Consider the following 21,468-nt stretch of genomic DNA (forward strand, 5'->3'; position numbering starts at 1 on the left):
GACTTCACTTTCTCCGCCCCATAGAAACTTTCTAGTCTGTGCACGAAAGTAAACAATGTTGCACAGAAGTGACGTGGCTCTAATAAATAGCACCGCCAACAGTTTGTGTCGTGTATGAAAGGACTAGTTTACTGTATTCCTTTATAGCGCCAGAAAGAATAGATTGGACAGACAGGCAGATGCCTGCATAATGGCTTACAGAAACATTACAACAATGTTAACAAACTGGCCAGAACTGGTGATCTAGCCGCACACTGCATGCACTGTTGCTGTAAGCTTTTGTTTGATAGAGGGAAAGTGCTATCCAAAAGACACAGATCTGACTAGGGAAATCATACAGGCATTTGAAATCAACAGTTCAAGCAAAAATTATGTGAGCTGCCCATCTGTCTCTATATCGAAAAAAAAAATAAACCTGTTCCCTTCGCGGTATACCTGTGACAGATGATTTTGCTGGAATGTAATCCAGGTGATGTTGTTTCTTCATTTATTTTTATTTTTTTGTTTCCTGTTGTACGATGGCAATATGCATTGATCACGTAAAATAAACCGTCAGTTGTTAGTAGCACCTTGTCTTCGACCGCTCCGTTGCCTTGCGCGGGTCCCGTTTGCTCTATGCCTCACGTGACGCAGTACCAACTGGCCCATCAGTTTGTTATTTTGCTCGACATTGCCCTTGTTTTCCTCTCTACATGTGTCGTGTCTTTCCGAAATAAGACTAACAATTTCATGGTGGCGAGTTGGGCATGTTGATACTGCAATGTCGATGGTCGACCAGCGCAGAAGCACGCAGCGACAGTGACGTGCGCTGACTTGTCCCTTCGTGCTTCTGCGCCGCTTTACCGTCGCCAATTTTCTCAGTGGCTATGGTGTTAGGCTGCTGAGCACAAGGTCGTGGGATCGAATCCCGGCTACGGCGGCCGCATTTCGTTGGACGCGAAAACACCCGTGTACTTAGACTTATGTGCACGTTAAAGAGCCCCATGTGGTCGAAATTTCCGGAGTCCTCCACTACGGCGTGCCTAATAATCAGAAAGTGGTTTTGGCACGTAAAACCCCATAATTTTTTTTTTTTACCATCGCCAGTTTCATGCTCGTGTCGAGATGTATATGACCGTAGATTTATTCCATAAAGGGACTCCACATTAAAACTCAACCTGCAAATGTAAAGAATCCATAGAGCCTTTTCTGTCGTCACACTGTCTTGAGACAATAAAGCTATCCAGTTTCCTAAACGTTAGATATGATTATTATTCCCATATGGCTCACCTTAATTTAATCCTCAATTTGCGATAAATATTTAGGGATTGACTGAGCACAGACGCGACCGTCAATGTCACTGTCTTGTTGGAATGTGCTTTTTTTTTGTCATGCCTTTTTTTGTATATTTTGTCGACCTGGGTTGCTTGCACAGTTCTTTAAAAACACCGGCTCTGCGCTGTGTCACAAAATAATGATGTTTTTCCAACGATTTTTGAGCACCATATTTGTGTTAGCGCGTCTTACACTCGTTTGTCAATAAGAGAATTGTGTACGGCTGCCGCAGAAGAGTTCTTTCTTTCTTTCTTTCTTTCTCTTTCTCTCTCTCTCTTTCTCTCTCTCTCTCTCTTTGCTTTTTTTCTCTCACTCATCGTCTGCAGTTTATGAGACACGCTTCAGCAAACACATTCCGCACAGACGAAGAGCAATGGCGACGTTTACAGAAAGCTGCAACTACCGCAGCTAACAAGGTTTGCCACTCAGGGCACACATAGAAGCTGCTTCTATCTCAGCTTCTAGATATAACACGTATATAGGACTGCTGCGCCACCGTCTTTTCTCGTCCTTGCGTTTTATTTTTATTTTCCTTTCCTTTAACATATTGCGCTAATGATGACTGGAGGTAGAGTAAAAAGGATAGCCAATCACCTCTTTTGAAACGAGCACGAAAGATGTCATTTCCGACAAGATGGCAAACAGCGTGCTTTCAGAGCCCGAACAAAAAAAAAAGGGGGGGGGGGGAAGAAGTGGAATAATTCTGTGTCTAACCCAGAAAAAGAAACAGCGTGCAACGTACACAACGCACAGTGAATACAGGGCACTCAGCTTTTCCACAAGTCAGACTACTAACGCCTCAAATTATGGGTATCCATAACCGCTTCATGTCTTCCCGGCCTCGTCAAATAAATTTAAGCATTCTATCATGACAGCACACTGTAAATTATTCGGTTAGTCAGTTTTCAAATATAAAGCCAGTCTCATTCGTAGCTTGGAGTATTCGCGTATTTCTAGTTCTGTCCATTCGTGCCTTCGCGGGCTTCACTGTGCCAACGGCACCTTTAGTAATGAAAAGCGCGTGCCTTAACAAGCGTTGCAACATGTTAATGACTGCAATAATTCATAAATAAAGCACAGCTGCCAAATTAGCGTTACGTATGTAGAAAAATTCTGCACATCAAAGCATAACATGAGATATTATGACACATATAATGTCACCGCGCGAAACCTTAAATAAAACTGCTGAATGAATTAACTAATCAGCTGAATGCAGGCGTGACGTGACGCCTCAGCAAATTTTGTGGATAGTTACTATTTTATGTGCTTGTCTGTGTGTTTTATGCGACCTGGCTTTATGTGCCATTGTGACCTGACTATGCGTTTTTATGGGACCCGACATCATATGCCTATCTGCAACCTGTCTGCATGTGTATTTACGCTACATGACTTTATGGTACATTTTTGTTACCATCGTGTATAATTTTGATACCTTTATTCTGCTCACTTACGCCTTCTTCTATGCATCGCCGTCCATCTTTTGTTCCCTTTTCTTTTGCGTTTTTTCTTATGAGAAAATGAGCAGCCGACGCCCATTTACTGCCCCCCTAATGTCTCCTAGAAATAGTGTATCAAAGCATTTTCCACAAATGCGCACTCCCGTGAACATTGTATACATTGGGTTGACGAGGAAGGTATGCCTTACTAAATGTAAAGGTTAAACCATCTTGCATCTCGAACCCCCCCTATTCCCCATATGTAGAATAAAGAAAATCCATCATTAATTAATCTTACCTACTCCACAAGGAACGAGAAACAGTATTACTATTTTTTTTTTAAATCAACACTACGGAAACTATACGGAAACTATAAACATTCCACAAGTACACTCTTTAAACTTGCGCAAGAGCTCCATGCCGAATGCCTCGACGGATCGGTCATTATTGTTAGCCCTAGCTAGTTCTCGTTAAAGTAGCGCTCAGCGCTGTTCGGCTGCCTATGCGCTCCCGGAGCGATAACCGTCTCTTGTGGCAGTCGCCTAAAGTGTCCGGCCCTGACCCACTTAACGACGACTCGCGTTAAAATTGGACCAGACGTAGTGGTACGATCGAGAACGAAGGTATACATCTCTCGCTTTCGCAACGGCGCCTGAAATTCCGAAAGCCTTCGGCACAGGAGCGGAATAACCCGCGATAGCTTTGATCCGCTGTTGACGACGCAAGCATGACTTTGAGAAGCAAGTGAAACTGTACACGCACGCAGAAAGACACCTCTGGGCTCTCTTACGGCAAGAGAGAAGCGAGGGGCTGGGAGCGGCATATAAGCGCCGATAGCGCCTAGCCCTTTTGCCTCGCCCTCTTTTCGGCGTGTTTGTTGTGCGCCCCGTGTAATAGAGATGCGGGTCTGTCAGCTTAATAAATGATGTCCGATCACTCCCGAGGATCAGGGCCCTCTCGCGCTCTCGGACGCCGCCAGGCAGCGGACGACTCGGCGCTGCAGCGCGCGCGAAGTGATAAACGACTTCGGAACGCCGGGAATTTCACTTGGTGTCTTCAGCTCGCGCACCCTGGCATCTCCTGGCGTGGAGTGCCGCGGCACCTCTGCGCCTGTTTCGAATTCTGCCGGGGGCGACTGCGCGCGATTTTTCCCTGCTTCACCCTTTCTTCGTTTCTTTCTTTGTTTTGTTTTGTTTTGTTTTTTTCCTGGGGCCTTCTCTTTGTACCCGTCGTCGTCTGTGAATTTCGCGCTGTGCCAGTGTTCGCCATTTGTAGACTAATGCTTCTCTGATGAGAGCCGTGGACTGGCGTCTAATCACGGTCTATGATTGTTGACGAACGATTAGGTGGAATGGCATCTGCACAAGACACGCACTGCATTTAATTATGAGCGAGTGAGAAAGAAAACAGATAGAGCAATGCTGTCATGAAGAGTGTGGCGGCCGGGAATGCCCGGGGGTTTGCTGAAAGTAAATCAGCCAGTAATGCGTAACGGTTCTTTTTTCTCCACCCACCTAATGGATGTAGGTTGAAAGGGGATTATGCCTTCGTACCTCGTAAATTAAGGCAACGGAACAAAAGCAAGTTTGCTTCTGCAGAAGGCCAGTTTTCTAGCAACATAAAATTCATCAACGATTTCCTTTTACGGTACATTTCAAGGTTTTTAGGCCACGAAAAAACCACGTGACTTCGTACATCTTCAGTTAAGCTGCGCAGTCGGCTTAACGTAGTCCTAGAATGAAATCCCCATCTATGTAATTTGTTGTTGTTGTTGTTGTTGTTGTTGTTGTTGTTGTTGTTGTTGTTGTTGTTGTTGTTGTTGTTGTTGTTGTTGTTGTTGTTGTTGTTGTTGTTGTTGTTGTTGTTGTTGTTGTTGTTGTTGTTGTTGTTGTTGTTGTTGTTGTTGTTGTTGTTGTTGTTGTTGTTGTTGTTGTTGTTGTTGTTGTTGTTGTTGTTGTTGTTGTTGTTGTTGTTGTTGTTGTTGTTGTTGTTGTTGTTGTTGTTGTTGTTGTTGTTGTTGTTGTTGTTGTTGTTGTTGTTGTTGTTGTTGTTGTTGTTGTTGTTGTTGTTGTTGTTGTTGTTGTTGTTGTTGTTGTTGTTGTTGTTGTTGTTGTTGTTGTTGTTGTTGTTGTTGTTGTTGTTGTTGTTGTTGTTGTTGTTGTTGTTGTTGTTGTTGTTGTTGTTGTTGTTGTTGTTGTTGTTGTTGTTGTTGTTGTTGTTGTTGTTGTTGTTGTTGTTGTTGTTGTTGTTGTTGTTGTTGTTGTTGTTGTTGTTGTTGTTGTTGTTGTTGTTGTTGTTGTTGTTGTTGTTGTTGTTGTTGTTGTTGTTGTTGTTGTTGTTGTTGTTGTTGTTGTTGTTGTTGTTGTTGTTGTTGTTAAACAAAGCATGAATGGTATCCCTCGTTTCACGTGTCCGCCAATGAAGCATTTCGCCGCCGAAAGGACCTCTTTATCTGGCCAAAAACAGCGCATTTAAAACATTAGAAGAACCCTTGCCCGATAGCCTGCTTCATACAAGTGAGTTAGACAATACAGGCGTATTACCACTACGGCGTATTACCAATGATCATAAATATAACTCTTAATATATATTGTCAGAATGTTCGTGGTTTGGGGGCAAAAGCTAGTGAATTTTGCTGCAATATTTCTGTCATACTTCTCTTTATTAGCTGTAACAGAGGTTTCTTCCGATATATCGCCCTCAGATTATTTTCTGCCTCCTTAAAGCATCTACCGCAGGGACCGTGACACCGATCACAGTAAGTCGGAGTAGGAGTTCCGATTACTGTCCCTATTGCTAAAAGACATGTTTTTTGCCGCAACTGAACACACGCAAAAGGAAGACGCATAAAGACAGCACGGGCGGCTCTTTATGTGTCTTCCTTTTGTGTGTGTTCAATTGCGGCAAAAAAAAAAAACATGTCGTTTAGCAAGCACCAACCAGGCCAACAAGCAGTTCTGTTGTCCCCATTACGCTTGCATGCGTGCGGCGTTTCCACTTGGAATCCGTGCCTGAATATGTCGGGGTGTACATGTACGGCGGTAGTGGGGAGCGCTTATTGTTGAGTGATTCTTAAGTGCCTTTTACATAACATGCCCGACGACTCTGTCTTTGTTCCACAAGTGTCTATCATCAATTGAGAGTATCATCCCTCAAACCCGAAAGCATAAATTTAGTGTACGTGAAGATCTTAACGTACCTACAGTACATTGCCATAGGCTGTGAATGTGTTACTGTAACAAATTTATTATACTGAAAGGATTCATTAATCGTCATTTTATTTAATTCAACAACCTGCAGCAGCTGACCCGCGTGCAAGCAACGTATTCTTTTGTATTTATCGAACACTGAAAGCGCACATACCCGCCGCGGTGGCTTAGCCGCTATTAACGACGAGTTCCAATCAGTTTTCAGCAGACTGACCGTGAACCGATTTCGTCTGACCTTGAGTTACGCGGTGGTGATGCACCAAGCACCGTGACGATTAATTATGAACTTTATTGTAACAAAGCTCGTTATTTTTGTGACACACCCATAGGAAGCAGTCGAGAACAGGAGCAGGCTGGACACTGTTTCCTGTGACTTAAGCAAGGTGTTTGATGTCAGCCATGTACTGGGTATTGGTGCCGAAACCCTGAATCAGATGTTTTCTCATCGCTAATGCCTTATGCAAGATTACCTGTCAGGCCGTGAATGCTTTGTTACCTCTAAACGAAAGTCATCAAGATACTCGTAACTATCAGCGATGAACCACAGAGAGCTGTCCTTGAACCGCCTGTCTTCTGTCAATTATCCAAGTCATCCAGAACTCGTCTTTCTTGTTTTATGCGGACGACATCAAAATATTCAAGGAAATTCACAACATCCGTGCCTTCATCCTACTTCAACAGGACATATTCGCCTTCACTGACTGGTGCGTGCAAAATGAACTGGTGTTCAACAACAAAACGACGAAAGTGGTGTTATGCACACGCAAGACTAGATAAAGTCTGTTTCCCGCAGCACTAGGGCGAGGACAGTTACTGGCCTGGCTATCATCTTTGATATCAGACTCAACTTTTGGTACCGCATGGATTGTCATCACAAAGCTCGGATTGCGCACCCTTGGCGCAGCAAGTCGCATCTCTATAGGGAATTAACACCCGTATTTTTCTTAGTCAAACTGTACAGATCCTCCTGCCGGTCATTGCTTGAATAGGCCGCTGTTGATTGTAACTTGTTGCCGGTCTCATAAATATTGAGCGGACACAGTTCAAAGAAAATCTGTGCCTTTACTGCGATAACGGCACTCCGAACAAATCAGCCGTGAACAATCTCGCTCCCTCAAAAGTGCTCTGCGACAGCATTCACGAGGCGTGACGTTCGCGTTGTCTTCTAAAGATTGCAAGCGCTCCCGTATCTTGCGCGACAAGTCGCCGGTTGATGGGAGTAACTATCAACAGCTCCCTGACGTGGACTCTGCATGTTAGAAACTTAAAGGAGAAGCTCGACTCTTTTGCGCTGATGTGAATGACTGTTCTGTCGAGTCATTACTGCCGCTATACGCTGCCTTCTGCGAAGGCATCTTTCGGTGCAGTCTGCCAGCTCTATAGAACCTCCCGCAAAAAAAAAATATTCAAATTCTAGAAGGCTCACAAGTGAAAAAAATAACTTCCAGTCATAACCACCGAACGATGACTGCCGACGTCAGTGCAATAGCATTCAAGCCATGTGGCGACGTACCGTATTGCTAAAGCTACCTTCATGTAACATTTATAGTGGTCATTCTGAGATTTTCATTGTTTTGGCTATATGCTAAAGCTGCCTTCATTTAGAATTTATAGTAGCCATTCTGAGGTTTCCATTGTTTCGGCTATATGTGGCATACACTGTCTTCGAGATGAGCCTACACTCACTCGCCAGGGTCGGCCATGACTATGACTGTATGATGACGACGGAATGACGAATAAAGAATGACGGCTAGGGAACGACGAAGGCGGCATGATTATGATGGCATAACGACAACGGGAATACTATCATTTGAAGTAATGCCGATGGTATAGCAATGAAAACGTCATTTTGAAATAATGACGATGGTATAACGACGACCGCGTGACGACGATGGCATAAGGACAATGGGATGACGACGAGTGTACGACGATGATGGTGTCACGCCAACGATAGGACGAGAATTGTATGCGATCTTCCTGATCGTATCAGGCAAGAGTCCGTGCTCCTGGGGCAGTCCTTGCAGCCTGCGACTACCTCGCTGGCTCTTGGCGACGTTGGTGTTGTCTTCCGCGTTCAGGCTTGGGTCACGGCTTTGTGGGGGCGTCCGGTACATGAACGCAAGGCACCTTCACCAGATGTCACGTGGTAGTGATGGTAAAGAATACAGTAGCAATACTGTGAAATACGCAACTAACATTTATTGGGCGAACCTGTGCCCACAAAAACAGGCTACACTTAAAGCACAACGATAGCGGCCAACAAAGTCTGCGATCGCCAAAAACGCGCGTCCGCTTTTATACATGAGCCATCGAACGTTCCAGAGTAATCTCTGGTGTCCGCGCATCTTCCAGAAAGTTCTACAGCATTCGCATCGCGCATACACGCAATCAGATTACGCAAGGTTCGGTGACAACAGACAGCGGATAGAACCATAGATAACATTCGAGAAACATTCGAGACATGGAGGCGCGTCCTGCGCTAAGCGATAATTTGTTAGGCGGTGAAAAACGCTCACTCGTAAAACATAAACAAGTTCACGTGTCAATATTTCTTCCATCACATTTCTGCATCACTCGACTAGACACCGATTTTTTCGGGTGTGAGCCATTGCAACGAGCCACTTAAGGCTTTCGCCTCAATATGGATGCAACATAATGGCTCAAGACGGCAGCGCCGTTGTTTGCGACATAGACACTGCTTGATCTGACGCGAGATGACTGCGCTTTTCGTTTCGTCGATTTGTTCACTCGTTGGTCGCTAACGAGGCGTCTTCTGAGCATGGCATACGTGCGGTTTATTATTGCTCATTTGCGCACTGCGTGCATGATTATCCTCCCCGCCTGCAAAAGTTCAAGCTGTTCTATCTTTAAATATCGGTCTTCTCGAAATTTGCTCAGTCCTTGCCTTGTTACAGCACGCTTTTATGTGCCATACTCGGCGACGTCATCAAATTAGAAAAGATGATGCTACAGATGTGCGCGGCCACGCGGCTACAGAGCTTGCTTGAAGCCCACAAGTCCCTCAAAGAGTCATGTGCAGCGCAGGCGAGACGATTTTTACGTGCAACTTACGTCTGTTACACTCGCTGACAACTTTCTGTGGCTATGAAGGGAAGCCTGCGGAGGGAAAGTGCGAGCAAGTGATACCGCTTCTGAAAACAGTCCGGCGTTAGTTAAGGCTGGAAAAGACAAAATATGAACACCTTACCATCAACACTTAAACAAGACGGAACACACCACTGAGTGCAATAATTTACTTATTTTGAGGCTTTTTTCCTTCCGCGTCTAGCTTAACGTAAAACCGTCGCACGTGGAAACTGCAGCGATTCAGCGTCTGTTTCGAGCAACCAAAAGCACCGTCAAAGGGTGCAGGACTACATGGCGCGGTAATACATGGGCAGCAGCCACGCGCCCATAGCTTTCCCTTCATAGCCACAAAAAGTTGTCGGTGAGTATAGTAACAGCGACAGCCTTTTTCGTCTTTTTTTTCTCATTTTTTTTCGCTTTCTCTTTTTCTTCTTTAGTTCAGCCTGAGAAGTATTCATATCTGATACGCTTCTAACCATGCGAGAGGACTAGAGATAACTACTAGTTTGGATGCGCATACGCTGACTTCGTTCAACAAAAATATTTCACAAGGACAAAAGAAAAAGCATGTAGCAAAGAAAAAAAAGATGGAAACTTGTCGGCCTCCATTTTCAATACGAAAACTTTTCCTTCCAGTATTGTGCAACGTAACGCTGCGCGAGCGAAGTCCATTCTCCTTATTTTTTCTCATTTCGTTGCACTTAATGTGAGCAGTTACTGTGCTTGATACCTTGAAGAGATCTTTATCTTTATATAAAATCAAATCACGTTCACATCAATTATTAGTAAAATGGCCATGGCACGCAGCGCAGCTTCTGCTTATAGCGCCCAAGGCGATGTTAAAGACGTATATGTTTTTTGTAATATTATTACGATACCAGCGACAGATGCTCGAGAGACGAGCCGCCGCGAGAAAGACGATGAAGTATCTGGGCTCTTGGCGCGAAAGTCTGCCTGGTGGTTTGGCTCCAGTGTAAATACAGTTTAAATATTCTCTTATGCCTGAGCCTTTCAACACGTAACATTCAGGTAACGGTGCTGGTTCCACACATAACAATACAACAGCGTCAGGGCCATATCATGCGCCATGTTTTCTTGTTAGCAGCTAATTAATTTGAACAAAGAGGGTATATGGCTCGCTTTAGGAAGCAGCGTTGAAGTTAAACCCTTAGTTACAACAGAAGCAATCGCTTAACGAGTGTCTTATATTGTCCGGGAATTAGAAAATCTTGCACTATTTCACAGACGTAAGCATAGTGCCACGTGCGTTTATTTCGGCTTGTAGCAACGCGAGCGACGCAGCTCGCGTCGCTGTGACGCGACCGGCGTCTCTGCGACGCAAGCGACGCCGCTTGACGCGTTTCGATCATGGACGCGAAATGTATAAATACGGGACCAGCGCTTGCGCTGTCTCTGTCCGACGAACGCCCTAGACGCACTTGCTGCTTTCGCCATCACCGAGTTGTTCGCTTGATTTAGGGCACAAGTTCGCCCATTAAACGCTCTTTAAGTCTACCGCACATGCAGTGTCCCTTTCTGTCTGCCTACGTGCCGGGCAGCTCACCGTCACGTACGTGACAATACAGCACAAATAGCACAAGGAAATAGAAGAGAAACAGAGACACACACATACGTCCTTGTGCTATTTGTGTTGCAAGGAAACAAACTGCAAAATGTTACATCAACAAACCCAAATTTCTACACTGAATCATATACTTTCGGTTTTTGTAGTCGACGAAGAGCTATCGCAGAACCATCGGCGATAAGAAGTGATTGCAGCCCCTCTGCTTCTATAGATTTTACAGCGAAGCTGTGTATGGTTATAGGTTCTGGAAAAAATTGCGTGCGTCTATTGAGCTGTGTACATTAAGAATTTCTCCCCAAATGTGGGCCTATTCCGAATTAATTAAATTAAATTATGGGCTTTTACGTGCCAAAACCACTTCCTGATTATGAGGCACGCCGTAGTGGGAGTCTCCGGAAATTTCGACCACTTGGGGTTCTTTTAACGTGCACCTAAATCTAAGTACACGGGTGTTGTCGCATTTCGCCCCCATCGAAATGCGGCCGCCGCGGCCGGCATTCGAACCCGCGACCTAGTGCTCAGCAGCCTAACACCATAACCACTGAACAACCACGGCGGGTGCCTATTCCGAAGGTAATGCAATACCGGGCCGACCCACGGCGGAGGTGAAGCAGGCGTTAAGCCCTCCGCCAACTTGCAAAAATAAGTTTAATATCTTCAGTCCAACTACAATCCGTATCAGATATTAAGCTGGTAAGAACAGACACTACACTTTGACCCGCGTCGGACACGTCTACCTTCGCACAACCCTCTCTTTGTCGGCGTTCCAAGCACTTGCGTATCTTCTTTCCTTTCCTTCCGCTCTCCCGTGATGGTGGTCCCGTAAGCGTGCTGCCCGATAGGACCGCGAGGCACAAAGAAATACGAACCGTCCATGTGGCCCCGATCCCGCAAACTTGCAACGTTTCACCGGAGCAACGGCCAGATTTCAGAGGAAGTTCGTGGGGAACCAATTTTGTGTGGCCTCTTTTGTGTGGCCTCTGTTGTGTGTGACCGCTTGTGGTTTTCGAGTGACCCCACAACCATTACTGCACTGCGGGACGTCGACCAATGTACGATCGCCTTGGCTGCGGTTAAGCAGTGTGTGCCCTCGGAGTGCGGCGAGGTGCGTTCTGCGTGCCGGGATTCATTAGTAAAAGTTGTCGTGCCACGCTTTGCAACAATACATGGGTATGTATACCTCCCGGTGCCTCATCATCTTCCGAGGCTCAACATCGTGGAGGAGAGACTAGTCGCGCCTCGTCCTCCATTTGTGTGCATACGGTGTTTGACGCACGGAAATGGACAGTTCGCCGTTAATGGGCCCACATACACAGCTTTGCTGGTCAGTCACCTTCACAGAGTGTAACGGCACTGAATTTTTTTGAAAAAGTACGGAACTTTTTCAACAACCGTTGTCTCACAGAGTGAACAAACAGTTTGGACGACTGTGGGCAACTTAGAGAAGTTGCCACATTCTCTTGGTTCTACAAACATATAACGAATCCACGAGAGCCGACCGGTGACGCTAATGTCCTGCGACTATCCACTCGGGCTTTTGTGTGTGTGCCGGTGTTACGCATCTAAAATATCTGCCCTTTAATCTACTCAAGGTTTCCAATATCTGGGGGGGGGGGGGGGGGGGGCGCTACGAAGGAACGACACGCAACGAGTAAACATCGAATCGACAGCACTCTTCGAAGGAAGCGATCTATGCTACGCTCGAAACAATGACTCACTACACGACGCCATTGGTGAGAAAGAGAAAGAAAGGGTAGGTGGCAAGGGTAAGAGAGGCATTGCAGACTAAACTAAATGGAAAAGTGAAAAAAATGAAGCGAATATATGACCGAACAAAATTTCAGACGTTCTTGTTTACTTTTAAGGAGAACGTAGGAAAGGGGAATTCTAGCGCCGCTGGAACATGAGGTGGTTGATAAAACAAAGTGGAGAGGGGTGCATTCGAGCAAAGGCTAGGAAGAGGTATCCAACAAGGTGAAATCTATCCTCGATAGCATTTTACAAATCGCTTCGCAAGGCGTGTTTATTTCTTCCTCTCGTGTATTTTCCCTGGCATCGAGGCTTTGTAACTCAAGGCGTCTGACACCGTGCCGTGGAGAGAGCAGAGACGGCTCATCCTTTCTCTCTCTCTCTCTCTCTTTCTACCTCCCCCACACTCTTCGACCGCTTCCGTTAACGCAGCGCAAAAAAGGAAAGAAACAGATAAAGGCACAGCTAAAGGATAAAAAAGATATGTCTAAAAGAATAGAGTGACGTTCCGGCCGGTCGGGAAAAAAATGAACGAAAGAAGGGACCAAGAAAGGGAAAAGGGAAAACAACGAGGGAGCGAAATAAGTGGCTGCAAGGCAGCCAGCATGAAACAAAACGCTGATAGTAGCCAGCAGCGGAGATGACGCCGCGAGCATGGCACGCTGTCAGAGCAGCGACGTACACGAGCACTCGAGAAGCACAGCCGAGGCTACAGATTACGAGCGGCTCAAGAGACGCTTGAAAACGCCTTCGGCGTGCTTGCCCTCTTTGTCTGGTTTTTGTTGTTCCTCTGCTCGAAGGTGAAGAATAAGGGGAAGGGGAGTGAGAAAAAAAATCATAAGGAACGCCCATTTTTCTGGTTGTGACTCCGACGACGGCAGTCAATCCCAGGAGGGGAGCCTGCGTCGGAAAATGTGTGTCATCATGCCTGCAAATAAGCGTGTGTTCTCCGAAGCAGTAACAGCCAGTGCAGGCAGCCACTCGGATTCGGAAGCACGCTCGCGAGCGCGCGACTGCAAGAAATAGAACGGATAAAAATAAAGGAAGAAAGGGTTAAGCTTTTCGAGTAAAGATTACTCGGATTTTTTTTTTTTCCGCTCTTGAGACCCTGGTTGTAGAAGAGCCTGCTCTACTGTTTGCATCTTATAGCTTCTTTTCAGGAGCAAAAAATATGCTCAGAGCCTGCAACGCTCGCATTGTTGTGATACTTTTTATCACTTGGTGTCTTGTTGCCGAGGGAGCGTGCATTCGTATGTTTAAAAAAGGAGAAAAAAAAAGAGAAGCGAGGGCAAGAATATGCTCAGTGGCTGGCGCGTCGTACGCATACAGTTGTCTTGGTGTGCTCTGTACACAAACAACAGACCTTCTTATTTCTGGCGCAGCAACATTTCCGACGTCTCGAACGCAGATGCCTTTCTTTCAACATGTAACAAATTTATGTTCTCATCGTACTGGCGCTGTGACTTTTGGAATAACGTGCTATAGAGTTGTCATTGCGGTAAAACTATATATACATTTGTACTTTTCAAGGCGTCAGAAGAAATTCTCATATATACGGATTCTTGAGGGCATATAGGTAAACCCCTGTTAAGAAGGACCTATCACTATAGTAGTTGTGCAGGAGAAGTACAGCAATGTTTATTGTTTACTTCAGTGCCTGCCAACAGCTGTCTAGCCTTGGCGACAGGTCACTAGCAGATACAAAAGCACAAACATAACAAAATATGAAAACAGCATTTCCACCAATATCGCATGCTGAAGTAAATATACAAGGCATGAGTTTGTATAAGAAACTGAAAAGGATTTGCTTGCTGAACTCAATTACGTCAAGCATCCTGTGCGCCCACTTTGCACACACACTCAGTGGAAAATATCCATGTCAGATGAACTGGCATTGTACATATGCTGCAGCCGTGTAATGTGGCACGCTAGAGAAAAATTAGGGTAAAATGAGTCAAAACGCTTGTTTTCGGTGACGGAACCCGAGACTCCAACGATGCTAGTGACATATGACAATCACCGAGCCCACGCGTCACTTGTTGCAAGAGCTTTACGTCACGCGCGAGTCCACTGTCACGCAAAGTCAACTAACAGGCTGAGGTAGTCATATTATTTATTTTTTATTCTGCATTGATTTAGACACAGTGAAGGTCTTGGATGGCGACGCTAAAGGCAGTAAATTGTCTGCCTGACTAAGGCCCTGTCACCCATACATTGCTCAACCATACATACATTACTCAGGTAGCATATCATAACATATAGATAATATACACACATATCAATAGCGTGGATTAGACATACATAGCATACATTACAAACATACGTGCATTAAATACAACAATCACTGTACAACTTTCTAAGTAGAAACAGTTTAGGATCAACAGAGTAATATGAACACGAAAAAAGCTTTATATATATACAAGCACAATATAAAACGCACTTAAAATAACTGTACATAAAACACACAAGAAACCAATTAGCACAATGTCAATCAGAAAGGGAAAGCAAATATTTTTTCATGGCACTTTTAAAGCAGTTTAATGATCTGAAGTTTTGCGCGATAGTGATAGTATCCGAATAGTATCGTAGTAAGTGCGAACAAATGGACGTTGGACGGTTTCTATTACGTTAATTTGATCAGAACTAATAAGGAAATACTAATAATAGCATGCTAATCATCATCATCAGCAGCAGCTGCTGCTGCAGCAGGCTATATTTATGCTCACTGCAGGGCGAAGGCTTCTCCCAGCGATCTCCAATTATCCCTGTCTTCCGCTAGCTAATTCCATCTTGGGCCTGCAAATTTCCTAATTTCATCACCTCACATAGACTTCTGTCGTCCTCTAGTGCACTACCCTTCCCTTGTTACCCATGCTGTAACTCTAATCGTCCACCGGTTATCTGCCCTACAGATTGCATGGCCTGCACAGTTCCATTTTTTTTTTCTCTTAATGTCAACTATAATAGTTAAGAAGAGCATACCAATAAGTGTATACTAATAACATCATACGTAAGAACATAATGATAAGGGCATGACAAGTCGCGAAATATCTGAATAACAATTCTGCTATAACCTATAGCAGCTAATAACATGCAGAATGAGGACTTTTCGTTTCGTTTTTTTATTATTACTTTATTACTTGTATTTTTCCAATATGCCTTTCACTGCAAGATGTAAGCAATTTTTTTCTTTATTTCTGCGCGAGAATAGTTCTTTTTTTATTAGTTTTACTTGTTCAATATTTGTGTGTTAATACCCCAGCTGTAGTATGGCTTTCGCAAGCCTAAACGCACGTGTCCTTTTTTTTTTTCTATACTATGCGTATCTACCGGCAATCCATTAACACAAGCCAGCGGCCTAGACTACATTCGACGCGTAACGCTGTTGAAGTACGTGTAATCTGCACCCAGTGTACAAATGCTGTATCTTCCCAACACGTTCCGAGGTTGCACTAGCTAGCGCTGTTATAATACATTCGTTGTCGGCGGTACTATTGTACAGTGAAAAGGCAGGCAACATATTGATTACCTAGTCAGTTATCAACAGAGCGAGCACCTGTATGAGGGCGACAATTTTCATTTGCACAAACAACGGTACAATAGGCACAGGCTAGTGCAAGAGGTATCAGAAAGCAAGCGCGTTGCTAACGTTCACAACCACTGTGCCACCATCTCCGGTGCTGCGCAGTAGACACACAGGACTTCGCGCGTTCTCCCAAAACCGTCCCTCAACGCATCCGTGCGGCAGAAACACAGCCGCCCACGGAGTCGCTTTAAAATGTTTCATTTGCCAGTTACTGCTGGACAAAAGCTACAGCACAATACACGCGGTCGCAGTACACCAATTTACGTCTCATTTATGGTGCCCATTGCGAAGGACCACGGCGGATTCCAAAAGAGGTGATGATGCGAAAGAGCGAAACCCGTATTTTTTATATGCAACGGCGGAGCACAGATGCAGAAGCATTAACACTAACGAACCTACGCTCGTTTGTCTCTAAAACGGCTACGATGAAACGCAGCATTCTTTGTAACAGTAAATTCTTGATTATGGATCTGCGACACGGTCCTCAATAACCCGATTAAAGAGGCCCGTAAAGCGCCAATCCAGGAGCCCTGGTTTATCACAAATCTGAGAACCACTGCCAGCTGCGTTGCATTGCGTAGGCACCTGTCTAATGGGAGGGTGTCGCTACGGGCTATTATTTGTCGCACTGTCCTCCTCAGGTGCGCAGAATGTAATAACAACGTTTTTTTTTTTCTTGTTCTAGTTCCTTCTTTTCAAACGTACCATTCGCGGCCTCAAACACTTCGCTCAAAGCTTTGAAGACATTTCGTCGAAAGCTACAAATAAGTACACCTGTTGTTGATACTCTTTACTTATAGGGAAATTTTTTCGTTTCTATCCCGAACACTATTTTATTGTGGACATCTAATCCTAAGCTAATATCTCCTTGAGGAAATTGTTGTACCTTTCCGTTGCTCGGTTGCTTTCCTAAGTTATTCTGAGAAATAATTTAAAGACCAGAACCGAATATCTACCTCATCAGTTTCATTACCTGCCAGTCATCATGTTCTCCATTTTACTCTATCGCCACCATAGAATGCATATCTGAAATTTTCGCCACACATGTTCTTACAGTCAAGTGATCCGGCCTTGTTCATATTTACTATAATAATTAACCAGAGCAGCTAGATTTATTGGTTAGATTAGAGCAGTCCGAATAAAGAAGACCCGCTTTCTGCTTTGCTCCACTTGTTCCAAAAAGAATTGGATGAAACAAACAGAACAGCAAGGGTAATTAATTGTCGTTCCATAAAAAAAATGCTTCTTCATTTAACACTGTAAAAAGAGGCGCCAAAAGGTCAGCCAGCGCGCACGGGTTATCTTATTGCTCCGAGTTTATTATTGCGCTGTCAAAACATAGCCTGTGCTGTTAGCCACGTCAATCGAAGCGTAAATAACAGACTGGAGATGCTGTATGGCAGTTTTATTCATCCTCGAAAATCTCGTGCCTTCGTTGCCGTAATGAAACGATGCACGGATCAGTAAGTTATCGAGGCACGCAACAGCGAAATGCACACTCAAATAATCACGCGTATTCTTTTTCACGTTGAGAGCCATTCCGCCTTGATGTCTGAGCAGCGTCATCGTTAAGAAGCATGGCGAAAATTTATGCGACGTGCCTAGGTTTCTTTTTTTCTTTTTTTTTCCTTCCTTTCTTTCTTTAGTGGACAGCTGTTCACTTGAAATGCGGAGGAATCTTCCCAGAAATAAACGAAGTCAAACCACCTCCTCGAACGCATGTTACTTCTGCTCAGCACCGAAACGAGCTTGTTTACGGTGAAGTCGTTAAGCGTATCCTCAAAATATGGCTGAAACGAGCACGCACTCTCGAAATGTAAAAGCGTTTTCTTGAGGAAGTGACTATTTTCACCGTCTTGAATTGGTTTGAGAATTGCGAGAGAGCATTGAGCGCGCTACAAATGGGCTGCTTGTTCACCGGGATCATAAATAGACTGTCCGTGGTTTCAGTGAGCGCGAGCTGCCTCGGATGCACTACAGACCAATTTTTTAACAACTGCACTTTGTTCCTTTTTACGGAGACACATATGTTTTCAGGTTGACTTATTTATTTACAATAATAACGCACGACTGTTACTGAGGCTAATGAACGACGTGTTATCTCACAGCCTGTAACCCTCAATAACATTAGCTCACTTTTTGCCCCCTTTATAGTTTACGCCAGCCAGTCAGTTAATTTGATGGTCCATTTTCATCTGTGTGCCGCGATTTATTATGACATATAACTCATTCAAGAAAAGTTAAACTTTTTGTTAGGTTACCTTTTTCTTTTTATTGGGAAGAAAAAAAATTAATTTCAGTCTCCAGTTCAGAAGCGCCCGCTGCGATAGCTCAGTGGCTATGGAGCTGCGCTGCTGACATCTAGGTTGCGGGTTCAACCCTGGCCGGGGCGGCCACATTCCGATGGGAGCGAGATGCAAAAACATTCGTGTACCGTTTACTGGGTGCACATTAACAAACCCCAGGTGGTAAAAATTAATCTGTAGCCCCCTATCCGGCATGTCGAGACCGTCGTTCTGGCACGTTAAACCCCGGAATTAATTCAGAAGCGTACGTTGAAGTAAATCTCGTTTTTGCACTTATGACAATTCGGATGTTGCTTATATATGTGGTTCTCTTACTCGAAATACACACTGTCAGCGCCTGTGTGAGTACCACGTCTCTCTGTGCCCTCGTCTTTTCGTGCGCTATAATCTTTGTCATGTCATACCAACACGCCCAAAACGCTGCATTAGTCTTTCAAAGTCGCAGCAGTATAAAAGATGGTGCGCGGCATCGAAAGCTATTCATCGGACATTCCACTCTGTGAAGGTGGTTGACCAGCGAAGCTGCTACGGTGGTTTGGTAGAGGCTCTTATTCCCTTTTTAGTAATTACGCGATATGTAATTGAGATATGTCATGACTGAGAAAGCATCTTTGAAACCTTGCGTGGGCGCCGTCGAAACCCGGCGCCGTGCCCTCGTGGCGTCGACGTCTCTTTGCGGCATTCCCGGCGTCGCGATGTGCGTCGTCGGCTCGTGCCCGTCGCTTACGTACCACATCTCTGGCACGCTCTTCTCGGGCCGCCGGGTTGGCACGACGTGACGGTCTCTCTCCCGCCGCTGCTCTCGCTGTCGCTCCTCGTAGATACGCTGCTATTCAGGCGTACGGATCACGCGTCGCCTTCCCGTAGCAGCGGTGGAGCGAAATGGCATCAAAAATTACCCTTGGTCGCCGTATCAGGCGCACGCTACGTCACGCACTACGTCATACATTCACATAGACTAGGCTGTGACGGAGCGCCGTTTTAGACACAGGTGGCCGTTGAACCGAGCTCCGACGCGAACAGCGATATGAGTTTGCTTTTGTTGTTGGCTCTTTCACTCTCACTTTTTAGGGGCAAATTTTTTCCGCGAGGATGCCATAAAATCCCGCACCCCAGCCATAGACAGCTCCGCTCTTAGGAACTGGGTGCCTAGGTCTCTATAGTAAGCTGTTTGAAATAATCGCTACGGTCTCTGAGACAACGATAACTTGGAATGACTATAAGCATTAAAATACCGTTTTTTCTTATCAGTTTCCTGAACATAAAAACACCTGCAGTAAACCCATAAAGGCCGATTTCCAGGTTTCACTATTTTCAATTAACATTTTTCATTTAGTTTTTTTTTAAGTTTAACTCACCTCTTTCAACCATGCGGTCAGATAGGCTGTTTGTTCAGTAATTATTTCATAAATTCGAGAGAGTGCTGCTATAGAAAGGGTGTTTGCCATCCACGTGAATGTGGTACCAAGCAAGAAAGACAGCCAACGTTGTTTCTAGTTAAGAAAAGCTCCGCATTTGAAGCAAAATGAATCCTTGTTTGGCCACCGAATCCGAATAACTCTCTCACCAGGGCAGTTGCTCAAATAAGTGAGCTAACCAAAACGCAAAGATTTGCTAGCAAGATGACATATTTGACAATAATTGCGCAAATAGGTTGTGCAGAAATTTCCAAGCTAAATTTATTACTCCGAGCACCATGGCAGCTCCACAACATCAGGAAAGCGCGCATTGGAATCACATTAAAACTGTTATGGAAGCACTGAGGTATTTACCAAATTTATCTTTCGACGTTCCACCTTCACCGCGCGTGTTTAGGCAGCGCTCATTTGTTAAACCTCTTGCGCGACGACTATGACGTTTTGAGGAGTCACTTGAGAACAGCTCGGACGTGCTTCCCGCGCTTCAAGTGCGCGTTGTGGGAAACCAAACTATGCACCCTAGTTTAACTTCGTTTCATTAAACTCTACAGGCTGACAAAGTCTGAAGCTTTTCAAGTCCTACAGGCTGTCCCAAAACCCACATAGCTCGCGTAAGTACCAAACGTGCGCGCGGCGGCTGAAGCCAACTAAACTTTTTTTAAAAATTTTGATTTCAACAACAAGAGTCCGAAACTTCCCATGCGATGTCGCGCAAGTTTTAAAGCAGCTCTGTTCGTTAGCCACGGGGAAACCTTATTTCGGTGTTGTATTTCGGTGTGTCATCAATTTAATTATTTCCCGCAGCATAAGGTTGCAAACCAAACGTGGACTTCGTTGACGACCATCTTGCCTTTCTTATCTACTCTCTCTCTCTCTCTCTCTCTCTCTCTCTCTCTATCGCTGTGCCCCCCCTCCTTCTCATTCACACTAAATGAAAATTAAAAGTGCAGTGTTTGCGTCCTGGCGCTTTGAATGTGAAGCACTTTATCAGCTTGTCCACCGCTAGCAGTAACGACATCATAAAATGTGTGGTAGTCTAGAGTAGCGACTGCCAACGAGGGGTCCGGCAATCGACATAGACTTCATTGACATACAATGTTCCTTGCTGTTACGTGCATGAACTCAGGGATCATCACTGTCATCATAACCCTTCTTATCCCGGCTTATTGAAGCCTAGTCCAAAACAAAAACCTCTCCCAAAGTTGCACACATTCCCCTAAAATCTCGCTCTCTTAGGACCCCCATCACTGCACCTTATCTCACGTACCTTCCTTTGTTATTCATTAAGTTGTTAAGTGAAGGCCAGCTATTATTGATTCGACAAAGCACGCGCCTTTCTTCATACGATTTTTACCTATAAACAAAGTTTGGGTATTGGTAGCATTTGTTTGTTCTCTAAAAGTGAATACTTGCAGAACACCTAGATATAGGACGCTATAATGTAAAGCTATTCCAATCTGTTTCTAATCTACTTCAGCCATTAGCCCTCCGCGATTAGTCAAAATTTCACGGACCACGCCCACTTCACCTGTCTGTCACGCTCTCAAAAACCGAAAAAATTCACCACGTGCAAGCGACATGCGCGCACTAAAGATGCAAATATATGCCAAAAACTTTTCACTGGTATTATTATTATTATTATTATTATTATTATTATTATTATTATTATTATTATTATTATTATTATTATTATTATTTCCTTTCTTTTCTTGTCCTTTCTTTCTAGAAAAGCCGGAGACTGCCCTGTTCCGAAAGGATCAGAAGATGGCTGCCCGCCG

General features: G+C 44.7%; 1 long non-coding RNA gene and 1 pseudogene across 5 annotated transcripts in view; both read right to left on the reverse strand.

The window, feature by feature from the left end:
* Positions 1 to 21,468, reverse strand: part of LOC135903160 (uncharacterized) — a 313,803-nt gene that overhangs the window by 212,086 nt on the left and 80,249 nt on the right. The window contains exon 5 of one of the 5 annotated variants that reach the window (XR_010564741.1): positions 18,932 to 19,129. The exons of the other annotated variants lie outside the window; for them this stretch is intronic. This is a non-coding gene — a long non-coding RNA (uncharacterized lncRNA). Of the gene's footprint in view, positions 1 to 18,931; positions 19,130 to 21,468 lie in introns of those variants that run through there. 5 annotated transcript variants of the gene reach the window in all.
* LOC135903166 (U2 spliceosomal RNA) lies at positions 11,183 to 11,364 on the reverse strand (annotated as a pseudogene).

Source organism: Dermacentor albipictus, chromosome 1, assembly GCF_038994185.2.
Source record: "Dermacentor albipictus isolate Rhodes 1998 colony chromosome 1, USDA_Dalb.pri_finalv2, whole genome shotgun sequence".
Lineage (NCBI taxonomy): Eukaryota > Metazoa > Arthropoda > Arachnida > Ixodida > Ixodidae > Dermacentor > Dermacentor albipictus.